Source organism: Apus apus, chromosome 2 (genome assembly GCF_020740795.1).
Source record: "Apus apus isolate bApuApu2 chromosome 2, bApuApu2.pri.cur, whole genome shotgun sequence".
In the NCBI taxonomy this organism is placed as follows: Eukaryota; Metazoa; Chordata; class Aves; order Apodiformes; family Apodidae; genus Apus; species Apus apus.
The window spans coordinates 103,816,327-103,841,912 of NC_067283.1; positions in this window are offsets into that span (position 1 = coordinate 103,816,327).

A 25,586-nucleotide genomic window follows, 5' to 3' on the forward strand; every position below is an offset into this window, starting at 1 on the left:
TTACCTGCTATATCTGTGCTAGAACCATTTAACTGTTTCTCAAACTTTAAATATCTTTGCAATTTCCCTCTGCCTCCTGTGTTTCTCAGCTGTTCCTGTGATGCAGTGTTATAGAAGGAGAGCTATGTTCTTCACACTGTAGCCAACACACCTACAGTTATTCTCATCCTTTCTCAGCTTTCTACACAGATTTTTTTGTTGGCTTGGGCTTTATTTTGAGCAGAATTGCTCGTTGTTATGCAAATATAAAAATAAGTAGGTTAATATGGTGGGTCAGATTCAGAGCTGAAGATAAAAGCCGGATACATTTCCTGACATGACATGCTGGTAAATGGTAAACCCTCAGTAAATTCCCAGGGTCTTTGGACAACTGGCTGGAGTGTGGCAGCAGTGCAGCATGGAGGGCAATGGGCACAGGAATAAAGAGAGCAGTGACAAGGTCCAGGCACTGCTGCCTCCCCAGGGAGCAGCTTTGGGCTCCCTGTGCACAAGCAGGGCCACTTTAGTCCGATAGCACAGAGCTGGGGTACAGGTTGGAGGCACAGGGGTTAGGCTGGGTCTGCTGAGCTGAGGAGACCAAAAATGAGGTGAAGGGAGGACATGACCCCTGTCTACATGAAGGTTTATGCAGCTTGTGGCATCAGGAAGCCTGAGGTGGGAGAAGACATGCTTACATTTTCTCTGTGCAGTTTGTCTATAAAACCTCAAGAAACTCACTGCAGGTTTTTAATCAGACTGCTAAAAAGTATCACACAGCAAACAAACAAAAGGCAAGTAGATTTCCCCCTCTTTGTGCATTTTCATTTATGCTGAAGTAGAAGAAATAATGGAGATCAGCTTTGACAACAATTTAGGACTTTGATTTCAGGCTCCAAAAATTTCAGCACAAACAAATTATTTGAGTCAGTATTTCAAGCCTTTCCCTCTCAGATGCACTCCTGATTTGTGAGAAAGATAGACAGACAGATGAGGCTGGGATTTACTTATTATTGCTAATGAACATTTTTAAAATTTGAATAATTTTAAAGAGGAATTTATTAGGCTTTTGGTAATAGAACTAATTTCCCTGTGTTACAATGGAGCCTATTTATCGCTCCATGAAACTTTATAAAGAAATTTAATTTTCTATATATTTCTATACTCTTCACTTTATCACAGGAATTAGCTTCCATTTTTTCTTCCAAGTTCTGTGAAGGCTTAGCCACTTTGATATTGTGAGAGTAGCCCGATTGTGTTTTTGCAGGTATTATTTACAAGTCCCATTTAAACGACAGTGTACTCAGACCTCAAATAATAAAATTATTTTAATTGGGCTGCAGCTGTTTTGAAAAGTCATGTTAAGTTTCAAAAGCCAGCAAGGCCACTGAAATTCTTTCTTTATCTCATTCAGCCCAAATTTTGGAAATTATTTTCTATGAATATATGTAAGGAACAGAGCTGGACCTGTCTCCACTAAGAAATTCCCTTCTAGGGCTCATTCTGTGTTTGCATCCCGTGACCCTGCAACCAAACACGCTCTCAAAATATGTTACAGTGTAAGTTTTAATGTGACTAATTATGAGACATGTGTAGTTAAAGCTTATATTTGCTTGTAAGTGTTTGCTTGCCAAAATCAGCAACAGTTATAAAATGCGTATACGAGTGCCAGAAATCCAAGTAGGCATGCTCATATGTACATTGAGATAAACATTGAGATAGTTATTAAAATGTGGTTTTGTCAGTTATGGTTCTAAACCACATCTTTCAATTATTACTCAAGTAAAAAACATAACAAAACAATGGTGTACCATAAATAGGACATTTGGATAAACTTCTGGCATCCAGGATTACATGATTTATGCTCTAATTTCCAACATCTGTTTTAGATTGATTAGCAGAGATAGTAAATGCTAATTATTTTGAGTTTTAGCAGCTATGTAAAACATAACTATGAATCTTGGTAATTTCATGGCTCTCAGCCTTCAGTTTCTGAGCTGTTAGCAATCACAAGGCCTTTAGGTGACACTTGGTGATTTATTAAGTTTAAAGCATATGCAAACTTCTGATTTTCCTCCTGATTTCCTCCAATTGGATTTTCATACAGTTTGTGTTACTTCAGCCACCCGCGGGTGAGATTTTTTATGTTAGTGACTTGAATGAAAACCAGCTGCAGAGAACTCTGTATGAAGTTGACATTGGTAAAAACAGCTGCACAACAACAACAACAAAAAAGGAGCAGGAGCTACTAAGTGCCTTACTCAGAAGTTTTACACCTCTTCCAAAGTTCAACACCCTTTACTTCTAGCAAGCAGGACTCCTCATTGTGGTCTGCCTACTGCTTCTCTCCACTTCAAAATTCTGAGTTCGATCCACCAGATCGCTTTGCTGTCAGGGCCCCTGCAGCTCATCAGCCCTGCTGGCAAAAGTGACAATGGGATGTACCAGGGCACAGTGGCCTTGGTGTCAACAGTGGTGTTCACCAAAGACTGGAAGCACGGTAAAACAGTAAGTTTTATGGCTTTTTGCCAGTTGGCAAATGTAGGCTTTTGTAGGACTTAACCCATATAGATGAATGTGGGCCTAAACAAAGCAAAACAACGCTCTTCCCAGGCCTCAGCTAGAGGAGAGTCAATATGTGATCAGTGATCAGTGCTAGAAGCTGAGATTGGAGGCAGAGGTAATGAAGTTCATGGGGATGTTGGAACTCTCTCTTTTAGCAAGTACTTGTCGAAGCAGAAAGAAGTGTTGCTCTGTGTGGGTCACCTCCTGGTGAGGTATGAACTGTGTGGAGCAGATCCTGCCTTTCACACCCAAGTTCAGCAACACGCCTTGTGTCTACAGACAATCTTCACACAGAAACTGCAGATCCAAACTTGTAAATCATGTTCCTCAGAGGTAGCCCTTGAATATGTAAGGGTTCTCACAACAAAATCATACTCGTGAACAAGGAGTCACATCCCTGTCCCTAGTATAGCTGGTGATGAAAGAAGCTATTTAGGACTTTCCCTGCTGCTGTTGAAAGTGCTATGAAATACAGATTCAGATTCTGCTCTCCATCTGTCCACAGAAACTGTGCTTTGGAAACTCTCTTTACCACCACTACCTTGAAAATCATCAGAGATGGGTATGACAGAGGTTGACTCCAGGTCAACAATCCCAAGAACTGAAAGAGCTCAAAGCTCCCAAGGGTAGAAAGATGCAAACCACACTCCAGGGGTATGCAGGGGAAAGCAGGTGTATGGAGCGAACCCTTATCTAGGTGAGGTAATCTATCTGTGGTGCTCTGATACAAGCATCACTACATGTGGAGAAACTGCAGCTAGAGAAAGGAATAACAGGCAGTAAAAAAATTATATTTGTAAAATATTTATATTATGTCAGAACTCCGATGTTCAGTAGAACATTAGAATTCCTTGAAGAAAAACATGTATTTTCAGCATGGTTAGAAAAAAACAAACAAACAAACAAAAAAATCAAATGAAAGCCCTCAAATGAATTTAAAACATTTTTATATGCGCCATTGCTGATTAAGATCTTGTTTTTCTCTAAAACATAGCAAAAAGGGAATGAAAGTATAATTAGTTGTCATGGAGCTGTGATTGTTCCTAATTCATTAGAAAGATTAGCTGTCAGTAAGATAAATGAATAATCCATAGATAACTCATATTGCTATATTTATGTGAGTGAGACTGAAAAAAGAAAAGCAATCAATAAAAATTAAATTGAAACTGAAAATATTGTTGTGAGACAGTTTTCCAAATGCATGCAACAAGTGAAAATAAGATGTGATAAAAAAGGGAAATGTGAAGTCTTTTTCCTATTGTTCATGTGTTATATTGTTTTATTGTTTTCTTGCCAAGCATCAGCTCAGCATGCTGGCTCATGAATTTTATCTGTTTTTTATTTAAACATGGCATGGGTACAAAATGGATACATTTTCCCAAAGAACTTTAACTAGTGCTAGAAGCAATGGAGAAACAAATTTGTTAAGTTGAAGCAAGACACATAGTCTTGGGCATTTATACCAGAAATTTTGGGGAAAAAGAAATTCCCGTCTCCTCAACAGAGGGTACATTATGTTTAACAAGTGGGAAGGTGAATAGATGATCAAAATATCTAACAAGACTAACTGAGGGATTCTGGGGAGAGAAGCGATGAGCCAACCTGGTCAGAAGGGAATAAAGTTCCCAATAGGAAGCATCCCAACTTCCCTTTCTTTCTCCTTTCACAATGATGGGAAGGAAACATAAGCAAACCTCGTGCAGCACCATACTGGGTGTACTGCATGTGTCAACTCTCTTTGACTGGATTTTATTTTTCTATTCTTAGCAATTTTGTTTTCTAGCACCAAAGCTGAAGTCTAATCTGAGAGGACTGACACGTTACACCCATAAGATAAACATTAACCAGAAATCAGAAGTTAGGGAAGAACATCTCCTGTACATGCACTGCTGAATAGATATTTGTGTTGAAGATTCAATAGGTAAGAAGTCTGGTGTGTGGGAGGGCTGTGGTGACCCACAGGGTCAGAGAAGGTGTTACATTACTTTACAGCACATGAGCTCTGGAAGAGAGGGTGTTGGATGTTAGAACACAGAACCCATCAGTCAATAGACGCTGAGACCAACATCCCTCTGTATGGATGAATCAGACAATAATAGCATTTCTAGGGGGTATTTCTAGTTGGTAGCCTTAAAAATCATCAACAGAATGCTGAATTACCTTTCTTCAAAACCATATAGCTTTTATATAAAGAGTGCTGCTTGTTCTAAACATCCGAGGCTCAAGTCTGATCCCATTCACAGCCCAGTGAATCAAGAACACTCCTGGCAAGATCCAGTTTCTTTAATGAAGAACGAGTGAGTGACAGATTGCATCCTGGGCTCATCCTGGGAGTATAACATGTGACCCATAGTTGATTTTTATTCTTTAATGGTAAAAACCTTTTTGAAATCCATTTAAGTCTATTAGTGCTCCCAGAAAATTGTGCACTCAGTCATTTTCTCAAAATAAATATCCTGGACTTAATGGAGCGTAGTGTCCTTTCACTACTAGTACCCAAGAACTCCAATTACCCATTATTAAGCTATTAAGCTGAATTGAACAAAAAGAACTGGCACTTACTGGCAAGATCACTGCTCTAAAATGCTCAGTAATAAGCTATGGAAAAATTAGCAAGTGGTTTTAAAACTGCCATTTCCTACAGGCTGCTATAATTTTGTTTTCTTTAGCAGTTAGAATATATTTATGAGCACATCTTATGCATGCACACGTATACACAGAGGAAGGCACACACACAGGACTACCTGAGCTGTCACAGCCTGAGTTGGCAAGGGATTTCAGCAAGCCAGCTCACACTTGAGCATACCATAAGCTGGTTCCTGCAGCATTTCCCTCATAAAGACAGTGTGCCCTCTGGAAACCTCTAAAATACCTTCAGAAATCAGATAGCATATAAGGCTCCACAGACTTTAAGATGTAAAGCAAAACCTTCCCTGAGAATCCAAATAGCTGACAGTGTATTTTGATTAAAAGCGAATCAACACTGGAGCTTTTTTCTATTTATTGTTCCACTTGGTGGGCTGGAAAGGTGGAAAGATGAAAAGTCAGACATTGTAAACTTTTTTGCTCTCATAAGGTGATGTGATCCAAAAACTTGGGATTTCCAAATAAAATGCTGGTGGCAACATTATAAACGGCTTCAGGGATGTCCAGACATAACAAATAATAATCTAACTCTTCACTTCCTTGAAATATCAAAGAATAATTAAGTTATTGTTGACTTCAATGCTAACCTATTTAGCCACTTGCTAGTGCCTCTTAGGGTGCTGTTCAAAATCCACAGCCAACCTTCATGATCTTTTGCTTCACAACGTAGATCTATGGTAAATCAGTGCCTTCATTGTGCTGTCTGCAATGCTGACATCCATTATTATATATTTAATTTATTTTATTACTCTTTCTATTTTTATTTTCTTTTATAGGTGACAAACATTCCCTAGAGTTATGCCCGAGTTGCCTCCTCACTCTTTCCCTAATGCATGCATTAAAAGCACATGTTTGGATCTACTTGGTGAAAATTGCCACAGCACTGAGTGAAAAGAGCAAATAAAAATGTTAATTAATTATGCAGAGCTGATGATGGAACTAAGTCAGAGCTACTACCCCTCTCTACGTTTAGCAGCACAATGCAGTTCATCCCCATGGAGTTTTATAGTCAATGGGCCCAAGAAGAAAATACAGTCTCCAGAAAGGTTACAATAAAACAGAATTTTATATCACACCATATAAAGCTGTAGGAGTTCACAACGGCTGTGCTGATTGCACCAATAAGTAGTTCCAGATTTATGACTGCAAGTACTTTTTTCTCACTCACGGATGAGCTTGGCACCCATTTAATGCAATGCTGCTATGAGCCATTGCAGCCTAGTACAACGTACCAAGGCATAATCCATTCATCTGCCTGATGGTAGGAAAACCACTGAACCCTTTCATGAACCTTCAGGCAAGGAACTGGCTGGAGCTACAATTTCCAAAACAGCATCCCTAAGATTCGATACCCGAATCCCTGTTTACAAGCTTTAAATATAAGCAACATGATCACAGATCTGCTGGGCACTTACAGTCTCTTTGCCACTCTTGAAATGGAACTGCCTTCATCAACATTTCTTTACCTACCTGGTCAGCATGTCTGGGTGCATGACTGGGGCTTCAGGGATTTATTTGGCTGGTGCCATTCTTGAATAGGGTAGGGATGCTGACTTGTGAGGGAAGCATCAGATAAAAGATCAAGCTGGACTTGACAACTTGTTCCAGCAGTTTTTCTTCTTTCCAAAACAGAACCAACAAAATACATTTGATACCTTTTTAAGTAGGAACTCATTATAAGCATAACCTGAGTATCACATAATAATGGAAATTACATGTGGCTGTTTCAAACCGGGACAACGCTAAATGCACATTCACTTATTGAGGAATGTGGATTTATTGTTCCATAAACTCAGCCATTAACATCATGAAAAGAGAAACTCTCTCCTACAGTAAAAAACATTCAGCTATTCAAGTGACCTTTGTATTTAATAGGCATTAGTTCAGCTGGGGATCAGCAGGCATTGACTTTCTACATTGGAAACTGGCAACTTCCTCATAAAAAGGCTTACGTTTTTGTTATATACTTCAGACAAGTAAGTATTGGGTATTATTTATTAAAGTCATAAATTTCCTAAATTGTCTCTCAAAGTTGTTATTAATTGGTGTTTAACAAGGTGTCCTAGATGTTTAAAAATAACATTAAGAAAAAGCTGTATGTCATGAACTGTCCTGAAAAGCTTTTAAATGCATAGGAATTAGATGCTCAGAATAATTGTATTAATGCTTTTTCCATTTCTGTTTATTTTTGTTCCTTTCCCAAGCCTTCTTTGGTCCTCCCTTGGAGGAATGTAGGAGACAAACCTATCCAAAGGTTAGTGACAGCAGACAAGTGTTTTTTGAGACAACCTGTAAAACAGAGAGATTGATACCACAACTATATTGCATTTCCAGTTGCCAGCCACGTGGCATTTGATTAGGAAGGGAAGAAACTAATAAAAAACCTCCAGATGCTAAAATAAACCTTCACCTCTTCTGCAGGGTTTCCATTTGCGCCATCCTTTTTAACTGTTTCCTTTTATAGCTATTTCTGAGCTCTTCAGTTTCTCATTTCCTCTGGTTCATTTTTCCCTGTACAGTGTTTCTCCAATTTACTGGACATACTAAGATTTTCATTTCACTTGTCTCTGAGGGTTTTTTTCTCTGTTCTTTTGGACCAGAAGTCTACATGGATCGATTAACAATGTATTTCTTGCGTCTTTGTGCCTTCCCCCCACCAAGCACTCTTCAGACTACCAAGGAGAAATGGTAAGGAGTATGAATTGGAGGACAGCTAGTTTCCTAGCTGTGTAGCTTTTGCCTCTGCTATTCCACTTCTTCCTTTCTTGCTGTCTTCATTGTACTGGCAGTAAGGAGCTCAGTTAACTGCTACCTTGAATCCTGTGCAGATGCTTAATGCTCTGGCAAAAAAATGTTTCACTCACAACAAACGAAATCTGCCACGCTAGGTGCAAGCAGTAGAAACTTGTGAAAGTGTCTCTCTTTATACTTGGTTTCTGGTATTGTTGCACTTTAGAGCTTGCCGCAGATCCTGGATTCCGCAGAGATGCCATGGAGCATTCCTGCAGGAGCATCCTAACGCTTGCTAGAGACCACAGGGAGCACGGGGAACAGCAGCCTGTGCCCTCCATGGGGTACCCACACCCGTGCCCATCTCTTGGGCCACGGGACTGGCTGCAGAGCACCAGCGAGGGCTCAGGAGGCCCAGATGACTTAGGGCTGCGTGGTGAAAAAAATGGAACAGTTTTCACAAATGCACTCACTCCTCATGGCCAAGGTGCCCTCTCCATCGCTCCTTCCCCCGGCTGCATCTTCAGCCGAGTGTTTTAGTCAGACCCCTCTCTTCGGCCAGGCCTTGGGAAGGGCAAACGTTTATTATCTGAGCCTAGCAAAACCCCCCACACCCAAGACATCTTGCTGGCGGGGGCTGCCCGCTGCTGGAGGCCGCCCAGCCCGGGCTGTCCCGCCTGCTGGGAGGCGGCTGCGTGGAGCTGGGCGGGCTGCCGACCCGGGGACGCCGGGGGGGCTTCCCTGGGCTCCGCAGGCAGCGAGCCTGTTGCTGCGCAGCCGGGCAGCTCCCTCCCCGCCCGGGCCCCTGCTCCGGGCCGCCCGCCGCTCGGTCGCGGGTCGCCGCGGCCGCATCCCCGGGTCCCCGCCCCGGCGCCGACACGAGGTGGCGCCGCAGCCGAGCCCGGGTCGCGGGGCTCCGAGGCAAGTTTTTCACAGAGGCCTGGGCTGGGAGAAGCTGTTGGAGAAACTTTGTGCCATGAGTATTATTCAGTTGGTTACCCACCTGTCCTCTTGGGACTCACCTGAGGAGTGGGAGAAAACAGAAGAGGTGGGGTAAAGCCATTTTAGCTGAAAAGCACTCCCTGGACTGATGCAGATCAAGGAGCAGTCCAGTGTTATGCATGTGCAGTATGCATATATATATGTAAGGTACTCTTAAGGACACGACTGAGATTTAAATGCAGTGGAAAAAAAAAGAAAAAAGAAAAAAAGACTGTGCTTATTTTAAATGAGCCTTTACCTTCCTATGCTGCTGTGTAGCGACACAGGCAAAGTAAGGGCTAGCAAAACCTTTTTGCTGAGAGCAAAAAACAAGAAGCACTCAGAATAAACCTCTGAGCTTCCCTGCTGCGTTTGCTTCTCTTAGCTGGGTCAGGGAAAAACTTGGTGTAGTTTGTTGTAGCGTCTGTGCTTCCAACATCTGTCACGTCTGTGGAGAGAGGGGAGAAGTGCTATAGAATGATTTGCCCGGGAGGGAGGCAGCGTGGGCAAGGTGGGGGTGAAGTTGGAAGGGAGGAAGGGGACTGTGTCTTTATGAAAAGGTGTTTGCGGTGCCCCGGTGACTGTTAGGGAGCAGGGAGCGGTGATGCCCTGGCTGTGAGCTGAGGAGGATCGACACCAGGTTTCCTGCTGCTGAGTCACTGCCCAGCCGCGCCTGGCACTGGGAGCTGGGCGCCCAGGCAGGATGTGTATAAATAAACTCACCGATGACTCCACGGATGTGCACTCCTCTGATAACAGCATGGCTGAAGCTGCTGTACCTCTGCCAGCAAAATCAGAGAATGGGAATTTGGATGTAGTCTGGAGATACAAAGAAATGTGATATTTTGGTGGGGAAAGGCCAGCATTAGCTGAAATCAGCAATAAGCAATTTATTGACATTTCCAGAAAGAGCCTGGCTGATAATAACCTTTTCTTCCCTGCCCTTCCCTGAGTACAAAAATATCTTCTTCAGCTGTGCAGATCTCCAAACTGGAGCCAAACCTGGAAGAGCTGTAGTAGTTGCAGTGATGTTCCCATTTGGCAAGGGTGGAGCGATGGCCAGAGCTGAATTATGTCAGTCAGACAGACAAAGCAGAACAAAGCTTCACCACAACAAAAAGCTCTGCCTGTCTTGGGTAAAATGTTGTTTGTTCATGACTGCTAGGCTTCTGGTGAGGAGAAAACCCCAAGTGAAGCTTAGTACTCCTTTAAGAGAGCTCTTAAGAGTTGTGGGTTTTTTCAGCCCTGCAAGTTATTTTCATTAACAGACTACTTGTAAATGTTGGAACTTGCCTAACAGTAATTTGTATGTTGTTGTTATGCTTTGCTGGAAAAGGAATATGTAGAGACCCATACCTTTAAAGGTCTGCGAAAAGGCAGCTGGATCTAGTTAAGTGGCGCAGAATTATGCTAAAAAATGTGATCAACGAGACTATGAACAGCAAATGAGGCAGGATTTCCTATGGACCCTTGTCTCTCATCTGTCACTGCACAGCCCTCTTTCAGCTCTCTCCCCCAAGAGCTTTTGTTTTAGTCACAGGCAAGAACAGGGAAGAAAATCTTGGTGTATACTTTCAATGCATCATCCAAGACTTCCACTACATTTGTCAAAGGAGGGCAGTCTCAAGCAAAGCAAAGGACTTAAAAAAAACAAACCCCTACAAACCTGAGTGTTTATGAAACATCCTGATAAAGATGCTCTGTCTGGTTGTGAAAAGTGCTTCTTGCTACCAGGCACAGTTATATTTTCCATAGATACAGGAATGAATGGGCTCTCCACCCTCTTGAGTGCTTTTTCAAGAAGAGGGTGAAAGAACAATGCAAAATCTTAATGGTTAAAGCTCGATACATAGCAAAGAACAGAGAATGAGCAGATATTCTAGTGAAAGGAACAGTAAATAATAAACAAGATTATTAAGAAACATGAAAAACTTAGACTGTTTTGTAGCTGATAGATAACAATGACAGTACCCTGAGGATAAGGTAGGAGAAAGCAACGAGTCTTTTCATAGCAGTATATCTTTTTGTAGTGTAAGAAGCAACAAAATACGGTTTAAAACCCTCAGAAGACGAGTTGCCTGTATGTGTTATTAATGCAGGAGGAAGAATTGAATATGTTTTTGGCCCCAGAGAGATATCTGTGTGCATCACCAGTCTCCTAAGAATAAGGGCAAGAAAGGGAAACTGCTGAACAGTGCAAAGAATAATGGATGAATAAAAACCTAGACATAAATCTGTTGGTAGGATGAAGTACGAGACAGTAGTTGCAACTTGCTAAAATTAAACCAGTGAATCTGAACTTTAAATGTATCTCTGGTGCCCCTTACTTGACTCACTGAGAATGTGCTTTGGATGTAGTTGACAAATGGTGTTTATTAGTGGGCTAATAGACTGGATTTTAACAGAGAGAAGGAAATAAAGCAAATCATGGACAGCACTTTGTGTTTTCTCATGGTAGTTTCTGTAGAACGTGGTGACTTAGTTTGTGCATTCCTCACATGCAGGTTGCCCACATCACTGAATGCCTCAGCGCCTCTGTGCCTGCCCTGGGGAGCTGCTGCTAGACCTGTGTCTGATTTTTGGTGCATGCTGCACTGTGCCACTCTGACTACATCAGTTTGTAGTGCAGTGACCTCTAGGACTTGAAGACCTCAAGTCATTTGGCCAGCCCCAAATAAACATAATGTTTTAGGCAAGATTTATTTTTTTGGGATAAGGCATTTGTTGAAATATATGAATTTATTTAAAATGTTTTATTTAGACTAAACGACAACACTAATTAAAAAAACCAACAACGACCAACACAAAAAACAGAGCATGGGTGAAACAGCAAGAGAGCCTGGAGAGTAGGCCAAATGCAAGATGTTAAACTCCATCACAGTAATTTAGATCTTATCTCAAATAAATTGAAGTAGTGAAAGCCTGCTGTAGGTGTATACAGATGTCATATTGCTCTGTGAGGTGCCGTGCTTCTTCTATTGTTTCTGCTAAAGCCAGCTCTCAGAGACAAGACACCAAACAAAACCAGATGTTTTAGGATGACCACAATCTTAACAACCATACCAGGTGCCTGCTTGCAGAGGCAGGCACAGTGGAACTGGCGCGGGTTGAATACAGACCCCTCACCTCCCCCCCCCTTTTTTTTTTTTTAATTTTCTTCCTAGTTTTTCTGGAAGCCTCAAGCTTTCACAGGTGGTTTATAGAGTGGGAAACCAGCTCAGCCTGGCTAGGATGCAACAGGTTTCTCCCTACAGCTGCAGCAGAGCACGAGAGAAGTGCCATAGCTGGGTGCACTTTCTGAGTAGCTGACTTCCTTGCACAACTCCCGAGTCTGTCTCTGCTCTGTACTCATGCTCAGGCACTTCCAAGGGGTTGTCAGAGCTTTCATACCTCTGGCCTGATCACTTCTAGTTTTTGACTCTGCCTTCTGGGCATCCACAACTGTTCAGGTGGGCCTAACATAAGCAGCTATTTTATCTGCAGCCTCTGCACTACTCCTTGTGTGTGATCTGATATTTGCAAGCATTTGAAAGATCAAGGAGCTTAGTGTTTCTATGATGAAAGAGAAGTGCTGAATAAAATGGGTGAAAATGTGAATCTGCCGAACACATGTATAACTTGTGTAAATTCTGTTGATAAACTTACTTTTCCTCAACAGCATAGCTTCTGAGCTCTCTCTGAATCCTTGTACATTTGTCCTCCCAAAATGCCTCTCCGTGTACTGCTACTGACCTTGTTCTATGTGGTGTTCACGAACAGAGAGATAAAGTGAATTGCTTGATGGCAACTGTGTCTTCAGAGTTCCACTCTAGTGCACTCGTTCTCTATGCCAGATAATAACAATTTTAATAAAGAGACCATGGGGTAAAATTTCAGATGTCTTGAAGCTCAATCATGAGAATGAGATTGGATAAATTTCCCTGGCCGCCTTTCCCGTTGATGGTATGCCATGGACTTTCTCCAGCTCTCAAGCTACTTCTCATTTCATCTGAAATTCCTTCTCCCACATCAAGTGTCTGAAACAGTGTTTTAATATGCTGATGAAGTTGAATCCTGAGATAAACCAAGATTTGGTTCTGCAGTTTGTGACTATTCATGTAATTGGCTATAATCTCTATTATTATGTTTTGCCCAAACTTAGATCAAATTAAACTCACTGGGGAACACACTATGAAAAATGAGTAAATGTATCTCGGGGACAACCTCTCAGGTGTTAAGATAATAAAAGCACAACAAAATACTCTTTTTAAGATTTTTTAATGATTTCTTAAAATGGTGGGCGAGAGAAGGTATGGTGCCAAACAGTAAATTTTTGAATGGTGTTGTGATACTCCCATTTCTGTGTTGTAGTGAAGTAGGAGTGGACATGTCCCTTTCCCTGTCTCAGATTAGTAGGGGACTCAGCGAACCCTCCTGCAAGTCTTTTTGTATAAGTAGCCCATGTCACTAATTTTAAAAATTTTCTTAGAGAAGATATTTCATTCTCCTTCAGGTGTGTGCAGATCTTTCTCTGCTGCTGTCTACATTGCCATTGCTTGTTTCCTTGGCAACTGGGGGAGAAATGGTGATTATTTCTGGGAAAGCTCTGTGAAATGCTCTTTTTCTGAGAACTTTCCTTTAAAGGAGAGTAGTTCCACAAAGTCCATCTTCTTGGAAGTGAGCTAACTGGAGCTGGTGAGAGAAAACTTCGGTGGAAGATGTTGGAAGTTGCCACCTGTGGATTTTCTTCTGAGGAAAGCCAACAGTGCAATTTGCAGTGCAGGACCTGTCCCCATGGTGAGAGGGAGGGGGGAATGTCTGCCTCTCCCTTTGCAAATATGGGGGTGGAATTGCTGTAGCTTATGGAGCCCTTTGAGTTGAGCAGATTCTGAGCAAGGGGAAGGAAGCTGGCTGTCAGGATACCCAAGGAACACAAGCACCTCAGTTAGGCCCGTGTAAATTGAGATCTGATCTCTGCAAGTTCAGAAGAATGTACATGTACTGAGTAGGGTCACAACAAAGAAATCTGATGGGGAAAACATTATGTTACCTTATGACAGTTACCTATTAATTAAAAAGCACCTTGCCTCCTTACCCATTCCTTGTATAAGATCTATTGATTTCCAAACAGACCTTTGTAAGAGTAATTTATGAGACTGGAAGGAAGAATTATCTAGTGGCTCCTGACAATTTATATCAGTGGATTTCAACAGGAGGGAAGACATTAAATTGTTGTGATTAGGTACAGTGCTGCAAGCAGATGGAAATTGCCAGCCCACCAATACTTCAGAGCTATTAAGTGCCAACACTTATTGATTAGTATGCGCTTCCTCCTGCTAATAGCACCAGTTTGTGAACAGCGAGGGTGTCATTCTGACATTCATTAGCCTTTCAGTGACTTGAAGGGGACTCAGCTAAATTTGCCCTTGACTTCTACAGAAATCCTTCCTGGTGTCTCCAGTGCTCCATAGACCTGAGTTACATTACAGTGACTAGAAGCTAAGATAATGGCTGGTACCAACCACCTCACTGACAACACAAAGAGCAGCTGTGTGTAATAAGCATGTTTGTGTGTAGTTAAGAGAGTTTGGTCAACAAGAAGAAAAAAGAAAGAGGAATAAAGGCTGACAAAGCTTCTTACTTCCCTTTCCACTCCCAAACCCACACAAACTTAAGTCATTTTACACTCACTTTTGTGTCTTGAAATAAGTCTTTTAGCTATTACCCTATATATTTTCTGCAAAATCCTCAAAGAAGACAGACTTCATGTTTGTGTTCCCTGAAAAAGGACAGAGTTGATCCCTTATCATTAATGATTATCAGGAGAGTGAAGACACTGAAATAGCGCCCACCCTCCAAAAAATATGTGGGCTGAGATCAGTCTTTCTGTGTCCCATCAGAAATAATTTTTTGTCCTGGGGTCAGCAACATCTCTTTGCCTGGCAGAGGATGGGCTTGCAGAAGCATGTGCTGAGAGAAAAAAAGTCCCAAAAGAAGTTTTGGCTCAGCATTCAGGTCTATTTATGCCAAGAGCTTCAGCTGGAGGGCAAGAGTCAAATAAAACAGATAAAAAACAGATTAAAAGTCAGATCAAACATTCTATGATTCTATGAAACCAACTGGGCAGAGCTGCCTCTGCAGGATGGGAGAGTGATTGAAGGGCAAGAGGTTGGTGAAGTGCAGAGAAGCTGAGCAGTTCCTCCTGACTGGTCTAATAGGATTCACCTGGGGTGCTACATACAGGAGAAAGGGATTTCTTCAGGCCATACCTGGCCATTTATGTCCAGTTGTGAAGCTGTACAAGCCTGAAATTGTTATCTGGAGAAAAAGGAATATCTGTGTTAGGAATGGAGGAGGCATACAGCACACTTGCTAAAAACAACCAATAACAGCCACAAAGTGCTAGACTGTGTGAGAAGCTGGTATCAAGACAAAACAGAAGGCAAGTGGATAACAGCTCATCTTTTAACACTCTTAACATTCTTTTATAACCATTACTTTATTTTGTGACATTAAATGGTCAAAGAGATCTTATTTTATCATTTACTTAGTGCCACCATCTCATCAAAAAGCCTTTTTTTTTTTTTTTTTTTTTTTTCACCAGAGGAAAGGATTTCCTTCTCTCTTTACAGAAGTTTAAGCAAAACTAGACGAAAAGAAAAATATTTGTTCTCACTTGTCATCACTCAAGACTTGCAAAAGCCTGAATATTTGCTGCACTCCTCACCCTCACAAATGTATAAACAGAAAGTTTTTTTGTGTTGAAAGCAAATAGACTGGAAAGAGTAGGGAAGAAAAGATTGCTTTTGGCTTTGTGGTTAAAGTGGTCACCCCTTCCCAGAAATTTGTTCCTTTAAAATATGTGGAAAGGATAAGGCTATAGAGAGAGGTCAGGGACAGCTGAACAGCAAAAGGGTGAGACAAATATCCAGAAATCCCATTTTGTCACAATATGCAGTTTCACAGGCACATCCTGCCATGTACCTAGCTGTTCTAATGGAGAGAAAATAATACAGATTTTTTTTTTTTTAATTCAGTGTCTCTGCCATAAACTTGGTAGAATGAAAACAGGAAAAAAAGGAGGAAGAGTGCAGTTACATGAGCAGATGTTACCCTTAGAGCTTATCAACTAATGGCTGATGTCAACTCACAAAGTAGCTAAGTCTCCCACAGGTGTTTGGAACTCAGCTGCATCTGCCACAAAGTACTTGGGAAGAATATTCTGTGATTTTTGAATGCACAAGGACATATCCTTAGGGAAACAATGGCCTTAATGATGAAGCTTTGAGGGAGTGAGAAAAATTCATTAGTCATACAAGAATCCTGGTGATACACCCAGTCACTAAGGAATTTGAGATCGTTTTTGTTCCCAGTAAGAACACATAAGAATTTAAAAAACATGTAAGAAGAGCAAAGTGTTGCAAGAACTGGTTATGAAGGAGGGAGTAAACAAAGGGAATTAATATTTGGATTTTTAAAGTAAATTAAATCCTCCACTGAACTAGAAATCTGACACCTGAATGGTGTGACAAATCAATGTGTCTGCCTTTCAAAGGCAGTTCTCTCATCTTCTTTTGGTTAGTCCCAAAGAAGTTGCAAACCAGCCTGTGCAAGCTACAAGGCGTAGTGTGGCCACAAGACCTGCTTGTCATGTTATGTCTGCAGGATAACACAGTCACGATGCTGTGCCTTCTCCCATGTACACATTTTGTTCACCTCTTCATTCATCTCTTCGTTCAGGGAACTTGAATTGCTCCGCACATGTATTTGGGATTGATTCCTTATTGGAATATAAATTATGGCAGTACAGTATGAGGACATTCATTTTTAGTTCACCTTAAGCAGAGCTGGCCAAACCCAGGGAAATATGCTTTAGAGAAACATGCCATGATTTTGACATTTGGGTTGTTCCAGTTTGAAATTAAATCCAATTTATCAAAATTTCTAGATTAAATTCTCTAAGAAGAATAAAAAATTACACAGCAAATACCAACAACATGGTATTTTTGCAGTGGAATATGCCCCCTTCAGACATAGGCATGCAAAGCCATTTACCAAATGTGGAGACAGTGGTGCTGCAGACCTGGTGCAGTCTCAGAAGGTGGTCTTCCATGGATCCAGAAGTTCATCTCAGCTTGAACTGGTGCTCTGAAGGATTTTGGGATTCCCAGGTTGCTGCCTTCAGGACAGAAAAATCTGGAACTGCTGGTGGTGCCGTTCTGCCCTAGGGTACCATGTGCTGCAGGGGGCTGGGCTAGCGTGCTGCTGCTGGCTCACAAGGCAGCTTCCTGATAGAAACTTGAAATCTATTGATTCAGCTAAAGTCTTAATGGAAAACATCTCCACAACGTGTTATGAGTTTTATGAAACAGGATTTTGTAGTTAAATTTTGTCCTGTGTGCTTACACAGAGAGAGCCCCTTCACTCTGAACAGAGATAGCGAATGGGTGTGTTGATTCTCCCTTCAGAGCTGAGCCAAAATTTGCATCTCTTAGTAGTTCCCTACTGTTGTGGCATTCAGTTAGTTTCCTCAACCCATGCTGATTCCATCTGCTCTGTCTAAAAGCTATCTGGGTCTGAAACACACCTCTCCATTGCACATGGCGTCCTCTCCCTGAGCCTGAGTGTCAATAGGCAGCCCTGAGCACTGGCTCTTCTGGCCTTTTGAAGGCAGGGTGGGTGCATAGCAGAGAGAAGGCTCTTGCACACTTCCTAAGACAAATAAAACAAAAATAAAAGGAAGGGAATTGAGGTAAAATTGTTGCAGGGCCAAGCAGTTCCATGAGTTTTTTGGTGTTTTTTTGTTTGTTTGTTTTGTTTTTGGCAATGACTCAAACTAAATTCTGCAGTCAGGAGGCTGCAGAAGAAGAGTGAAAAGAGCTCAGCAATGCTCTTTGCCCTGTTGGGATAATTTGTCAAACTACTGGTGGCTTGGTAGGACAGAATTAGATTAATGTAGTGTACTTTTGAAAATAATTTCATTGCTCTTTCTAGAATGTATATGTCTAGACATTTATGGAACATACAGTTATGTCTTGGCAAGTATGTTTTAGTAAGTGCTGCTGTGTTAATTCAGGAATGGGCAGACTTTTCCTGAAGTGATCTTTTACTCTGGCTTAGTAAGAAAATGTAACTTAGGAGGGTGTATTTGTGTATGTGCTGTAATTTTTGAATCCATACATAGTTTAAGTCAAAGCTTATGTAAGGTAGCCTTAAGTTCAGGATTTTTTTCTTTAGGATGGGGAGGTCTGCAGGGATAAAGATCCTTTCAGGATCCACAATCAAGAACAGAGCAGTGCCAATCCAAACCTCAGCTGGGGAAAGAGACGAAGGGAAGGAGGAAGAAAGAGTGAGGGAAAAGGTGATTTTCGGCATCCTGATTTGCACAAGGCTACAAATGGAACCTGTGCTTCATTAGTGTTGTGAGCCGATGCCAGGGGGGCTACCGGCTGTCAGGTGCTTCTGCGACTTCCCCCCCACCCAGTGTGGAGACGTTCGTGAATGCAACCGAGGGCTCACACGTGGCGTTCGCCTTTCACGGAGGAACAGCCGCTGCGGGACCGTATCTTAAGAGTATTTTAGAATACCCCTCCTCACCACGCTCACAAATTGTTACGGAGACCAATGTTTAGTTTACGAATCAACCAGTTTATTAAGGGTTAATACAAACCGAGGGACCAAGGTTCAGGAGAGGTAGACTAGGTATGTATCAGGAAAATAATTCAAGGGTACTATGGTCTTAATAAATGTACACTCCGAGGGAGAGGTGTGGAATCGACGGAGTAAAAGGGTAGGGGTTGAGCCCGGCAGGAAAGTTAGAGGGGGTGTGTGGGTGTGTTTACCCTCCCGTAGCTTGTGGTTCCTGGGATGCAGCTGGCAGGGCTCGGCAGCAGGTCCATAGGGGACCAGCTTCCCGGTGCCAGGGGCGACCCCCAGCACCAGGCAGGCAGGGGGACGCGGCTCCAATCCCGGGGCAGAGCGACAGACGGACCGGGCAGGCAGGTGCGGGCTCCGGTCCGGTGTGGCTCCGGTGTCAGGCTCGGGCAGTTCCAGCCGGGCAGGCTCCGGCGAGCAGCAATCCCTCGGGAGCGGGCTGGCTCCCCGCGGAGCGGGTCCAGGTGCCCCCTTCGGCTCCTCCGGGCAGCGGTCGCGGGGCAGCCCCCCTGCCCTCTCGGCTTCTCCGGGCAGCGGTGCCGGCGTTCCAGGCGGCTTCTGGTGCTGCTGCAGGGTCTCCTCCCAGACAGGCAGAGAGCCCCACGCCTGCAGAACTTGCCCTCTTTTATAGAGCAGAAATCACTGCTCCAGTAAAGTACCACTGTTAAAATTAGCCAATTAGCACTGGCCAGGTGCATACTCTGTCAGAGGCAGGCTTTAAACTATTGTCCATTTTTTCTGCCAGTTATCATAATCCTTATGTTCTTGTTGTGGACTTACCTGGTAGAGCAGGGGGCCTGTTCCAGTCCATCCTTGGCTAAATCATCACTCTTGCTTTGCCGGCTTGAAAGGCATTTTGTTTAGTCTAATGTGGGGGGAGAGAAGATGGACTGTTCCCCATAATTAGACATTAATGAATCCAACCAAACCTTGGTCATGTTTAAATGGCTTTCAATTTTGGAGAAAGACATGAAGGCAAAGTTGAGATTGCTATAAATATATTTGATGTTACTTTAGGTAATGGATGAAGTGAAGTGGCTGTAATGAGTCTTTCTGGTCACACTTTAAATATAGTATGATCCACAGAATGACGATCCTCTTAACCTGCATCTACATTTATGTTGTTACAAAATGTAAACATTATTATCCTACATGTATGGGAAATTGCATTGAGGGCAATCAAAGCTGGAATATTATCTACTCCATTTACCAACATTGTCAGTGTTGATGTATGTCAGTTATGCATAATATGCGATGCCTTACAAAGAGTAAAGACCACGCAGCAAGTGTTACTCAGTCCATTAGATACTTGAGTAATGAGATTTCAAAAGCTTTTCAAAAGTCTCCTATCCACTCTTTGTCTGCTAGAGACAGCACATTTCTTTTAATTCACAAAATGATTTAATGCACTGGGGCTTTCAAAGAGACAGACTAGACATCAGTAATGCCAGAGAGAACTGCAAACTGCAGATAGCAGGAACCATTGAAAGCATTTATGTTACACAACTTGCCAGGCATTTTTTTTTTCTCATTAGTGAAATATACCATGACAAATAATTTTGTACATTGACAATTTTAAGCAGCCACATGTAGAGAAGCATTCACATTTTTCGAAAGGCAAAAAGAACAAGAGTATATTGTTATGATTCTATGAAACTTGCCAGTGGCATAAGCACCAGATCATGAGGATAATGTGGTACCTCTCCATCCGTTGCTGGTAGATCACCAAAACATGCAGAAGACACTTAACTCTCTTTGCTTTGACAAATGAGCTCTGGGACCTTTCTGCAGTGTCTTAGGAGATTCAGGCACACAGCCTTGCTCTGCCTGTCCCTCCACAGCTGTCAGATAACTGAAAGCAAAATACTGCTGAGTGATACCTTCCCAGTGAGCCCAAATGGGAGCTCCAAGATCCCATGTGTTAAATTAGTGGTGTGTTGATGCATCAGTGGTTCTCGTGCTCAGAGGTGTTGTGAAGAAGTGAGAGGGCTGTGAGATGTGAAGGTCTCATTAGTCCATCATTGTTCCCAAGATAAACTGCAGTCACCTGGAGCCCTACATTATGCTCTGGATTTGGATATAGTGCTGTGGTTATTTCAAGGGGAATTGGTATATGACTTCAGAGTGGAACAGGGTCATAGGTGCACACTAAGTTACACTTCAGTCCATTTCTCTCAGGGTGATCATTCTGATGTTTCCTGTCAACAAAGCTCTAGGGTCTGTTTATCTTGGCTTATTGATCGCAATGAGATTTAAAAATGCACTTCAGTATTTTACTGGCTAAGAATTAATCTGTGCATTATTAGAACCAGAACAATGTGTTAAATCAGTCCTTGAATATTAATTCAGTGCAAATTTGGCAAATGTACTACTGCATTACAGTGAAGACCTGAGAGAGAGATGCCTTCCTCAGAACTTGGTCTGTGTACAACAGGTAACAGCCCCGACTGAAGTCCAGGGGGCAGGGACACTTCTGCAGGGGCTTCTTCTGGAGCCATGCCTTGGGTCTGCCATGCCTTACATGAGTATCCTAATTGGTGACCTGCAAGGGAAGATGATTAGCAAAGCCTGCAAATTAATTGGAGCCATTTGGGTTGTTTGTGTCTAGAGAGACTAGTAAGCAGCAATATAAGTAGTTTATGATGCAATAGACAGGGAAAACAGTGGAAATAAGGAAATCTGGTTTTCTGTATGTCTGTGTCTGATTTCCAGCCTTGACCTCACTGCAATAATCACAGCCTCCCTGGCATGTCTTTTATGAGAGCCCTGTCATTCCTGCAGTTCCTTCTCCACTTAAGCTTCTTCTCAGGATCTCCAGGTCCTTCCAGACCCACACCTACCAGTTTGAAAGGGCATGTGTGCCATCAACTGGCACTTTAAGATGATGGGTAAATGTTAAGCTTTTGGCTGTGGCCATTAACTTAGAAGGCAATGGAGTTTCACAGAACTTATAGGAATTTAGGGCAGGATTCAGATGCCTAGACATTTATGTCATTGCCTAAAGCTGGCATGTTGCCCTGGAGACTTCCATTTGGGGCTGGAGCTCAGATACAAAATATATATAAGACCTACACCTCCCTGAAACAGCAGATGGAGAATGCATGTGGACATCTGAAATAGTTCTAGTTACTTGTCTGAGCAATTGAATTTTCTCCTATTAAGAGTCTAAGTGTTAGATTTGATGGAAGTCAGCCAAGTATTACTGGGATGCACAAATAGGTAGGCATCCAAATGCTACAGAATAGGCTTAATTTCCTCAGTAAATGTAGCTAAAAATAATACTGAAAGGGAAAATTTTAGCTACCCCAATGCATCATTGCTTGGCAATTAGTGAAGAAAAGTATCTGGCTGCACAAGTCACTCTGAGCTGCTTAAAAAATGTAGTCGATTTGCCATGACATACTTGAAAAGGGTCCCTCTGTTATTCTAAATTTTTTCCACACTCCAAGTGAACTGCTTTTGTCCCTCAAATTTCCAAAAAAATACAGGTTTGTCAGTAGTGTATTCAAAAGGGATCTGTCTCCAAAAGGGATGTGCCTCCAGACAACTAGATGGGGACATTAATGTTCAAGGTGAAACTGAGCCAAGATAACAATTTTTAGTCTTAAGTTTAATAGGACAAGGTGATCCAAAGTAGGGTCTCTTTGCTTCTAGATTCATGAGTCAGTCTTCCCATAAGCACATATGTATAATTTTATAATTTAGTGTGCAATAACTGTTACTTTGAACTGTCCCCAAAAGCTTGCTCAGTTAGAATGATCTAACTTCATCTAGGTCCGTGGAGAAGTTTTAGCCTCTGCCTGTTTCAGCTTCTCTTTTTCTCTCTGTCTTAGCCTCCAGCCCAGGTGGAGACACCCCTGTTCCAGCACCTTGAGCTAAACTGAAGACATGGCAGCTGGTTCCTTTTGCTTACTGAGTATATGCCAATGGCTGAGCTGGATCCGTATCTTCATCTGACAAAATTATGGAATTTTGTTAGTGCCTTGGACAGGATTCTTAAAATGCAGAAGTTATTGCTCTGGGGCTACATATAAATGGCTGGCCAGAACACAGAGATAAGATTTATTAGTATGCAGTGTACAAGCAGTAGCAATCAATACTTCAGTCTTGGCACAGTTTAACTCTGCAGAACAGTCTGAAGATAGAGTTCATGCCAAATAGCAGCATAGGATCTCGTACAGTACAGATGTATCTGGAATATTTTAATAAAAAGAAGGGTTATGGAAAACATTTGGCAGTTTCTGGAGCATGCAGCAAATATTACATGATATACCATCTGTAACAATATAGCTGAGCATGTACAATGTACTGAAAAGAGGCTTCATCCACGTCCTATAAGAAGTTCCACCTTCTGTAAAAATGTGCTGATTTTCTAGGTTTCTGAATAGGCCAGATTTATTTGGTTTGGAAATAAAATCACATCCATACTAAGCTCAACTTATTAAATATCCTTGAGATAAGATTCAAAACTTTCTAAACTTTTGGTAACAAGTTCTATAATCTTCAATTAAAAATATACTTCCTAGGACAGAAGAAAACTGAATTCTGGACTCTGTATCCCAAAGGTTTTTGCTGTTGTCAACTGTGACAGCAGAAAAAAACAACGACCCGTTTGTATTCCAATTAACTGGTTTTCAGATGAGGCAACGTATCAAGGACTTGCCACTATCATAATGAAATCACCCCTTGAGGTCAGCCATTAAATTAATGCAGCACATGAAACATGCAAGTTAGAGCTGAAATTTAGCTTGTCCCTTAGTGTAGCACTTAGAAGTGCTGCTCTATTAAAGAGTCACTGTACTGCTCCCCAAGAAGCTCTTTGGGTCCCTTAATGGTATATACATTTGTGAAGAGAACCACATCTGGGAGAAAAAAGTGCTTTTCCCTGAGCATTTAGGGATGGAAGACTCTGCTGATCATCACTTCCTTCATTCAAACTTGAAATACTGTTGGTTTCCTTCCTTGCTTCAAGGTTGTGAGCAATAGTAGAGTAAGTAACATTACAAAATCCCAAATAAATGTGCAACTAGAAACTTGAGTAGAGGAAATATCTTATTTATCAAATTCTGTTACACCCAGTCAGACTTGTCTAAATAAAGGCAATCCTTTCCACACCAGACCTTTGCTGAATGCCAGCAACTGAATCCCTGTGAAACTGTAGTAGTATCTATGTGTTCCCTTCTCCTTTGGCATACTGCAGGCCTAAATGTGTTGCTCTCACCCTTACATCACTGCATACACATGAACAGGAAGGCTACAGGATCTCTAGTCCTTTCCAGGCCCACCATGACAGTCATCAAAGCATTGTCAAAATATTGATGCCTGGAGAGAAGCGAGACAGGTGACACACCTACTGTGGAAAGGCACTGAAAAGTAGCAGATCACTGCCAAAATGATGCACTCTATGGTGTGTTCTGGATGCACTAAAATCTTAGAAGTAGGCTTCTATTTCTGTGGTATGATATGAAAGTGATTATGGCACAAGGGTGGTATATTGAATCTTTCACTGCCTGTTCTCATTCATTGCAAAATTGTTGTGTCAAAAGGACGTTTGGGCAGTATCTGCTCAGTAGGAAGCAGAGAGGTGCTGCTGCTGTAATCAGCGTGCTGCTCTTTTAAGTAAAATTGTACCTTGGTATGCCATGGGTCTTTTTCTTGATCTTGTGTTCTTTGCAGTTTTTAATGTCAAATCATCTCCAATGTCCAGGCAGTTTGGGGTTCCTACATGTGTGAGGACTGCCAGGAATATATCATGGCTTTATAGCTGTATAAAAACCATTGAAGGGCATATAACAAGAAGCTGGGAATTCACACTCCAAATCACTCATTAATGCAGACGACTGAATTTTTAGTAAATATTAATATATGATATAAATATATTGCAAGTCAACAGTACAGATGAGTGGCTTCTTCATGAAAACCTAGAAAATTGCTAATTTTTGACCAGCAGCCAGTAATTTCATTTGTTAAATTTCAGTGGGCAGAGTTGGCTTTGCTTTCCAGAGTGTTTTCAGAAATATTTTCTCTTTGAGGCCCTGTGATAAATGCAGTGAATTTTACATGTGTTTTAACTTTCAACGTTTAGATGAGATATTATTGACAGTAATGTTCTGAAATACTTTGCTGTGGTAGTGGTATCTTATCTAATGGTGAGAGAAAATTTCACTACTCTTACTGGAGAAATAGCCACATTATTTGGACATGTTGCATTTCCCCATGTTATCTTGTGAAAAGCCATTACTACAGACAGTTTTAAAACAAAATGTCTGTGATGATGTGTAATCTAAGAGCCCCTCTGGAACTTGAGTAACACTAAGACATGCTGGTTTTGATTTCAAAAGAAAGAAGTGTTGCAGTTTGTAGAAATGGAGTGCAAAATGCAATAGGTGGAAAAAGGAAAAGACAGTAGTAAGAATGTACATTTATATATATGCATATAGACATACAAACACACATACATACATGTGCATTCTGTATTTCCAAGCATTTATCAGCAAGAAATTGATAGCACTCTCTCATTTTCATATAAACAACCTTCCAAGCCTTAGCAGTCTCTTAGTTCTTACCCTGGTATGCATTAGTTGAGGGCTTTTCTGGTGGAAGTACAAGAACTGGCTCTACACAGTAGTTGTGGAAGAACTTGGCCAAGTATTAGTGGGAAAGGCACGGAAATTTTTCCCTTTAGTGATCAGTGATAAGACTGGTGCAAGTGTTAAGGTGAAGGAAGCAGGAAGGATGATTCAGTAAATGTAAAGGAATATCTCTCAAGCAGGGCAGAAGTGGGGTGAGTAGGAATTCTGAGGAAGAGAGACTTGAATTTGATGGAAAAGAACGAGAGAGAGCTGAAATGGCAGAACCCAGGGACATGACATTCAAAGGTGGAATGAATTGAAGGAAGAGGATGAAATATTCAAGAAGTGAGCTGAAACTGCCAGCTGGGACCTTCCTACCTGAGCAAACATAGAAAGAAGGTTGGGCTCTTCTAGAGGTAGAAGTTATTACGGAGGAAGAAGACAGCTTAGTATACTGACTATGTGGTACAAGAGCTGAGCCAG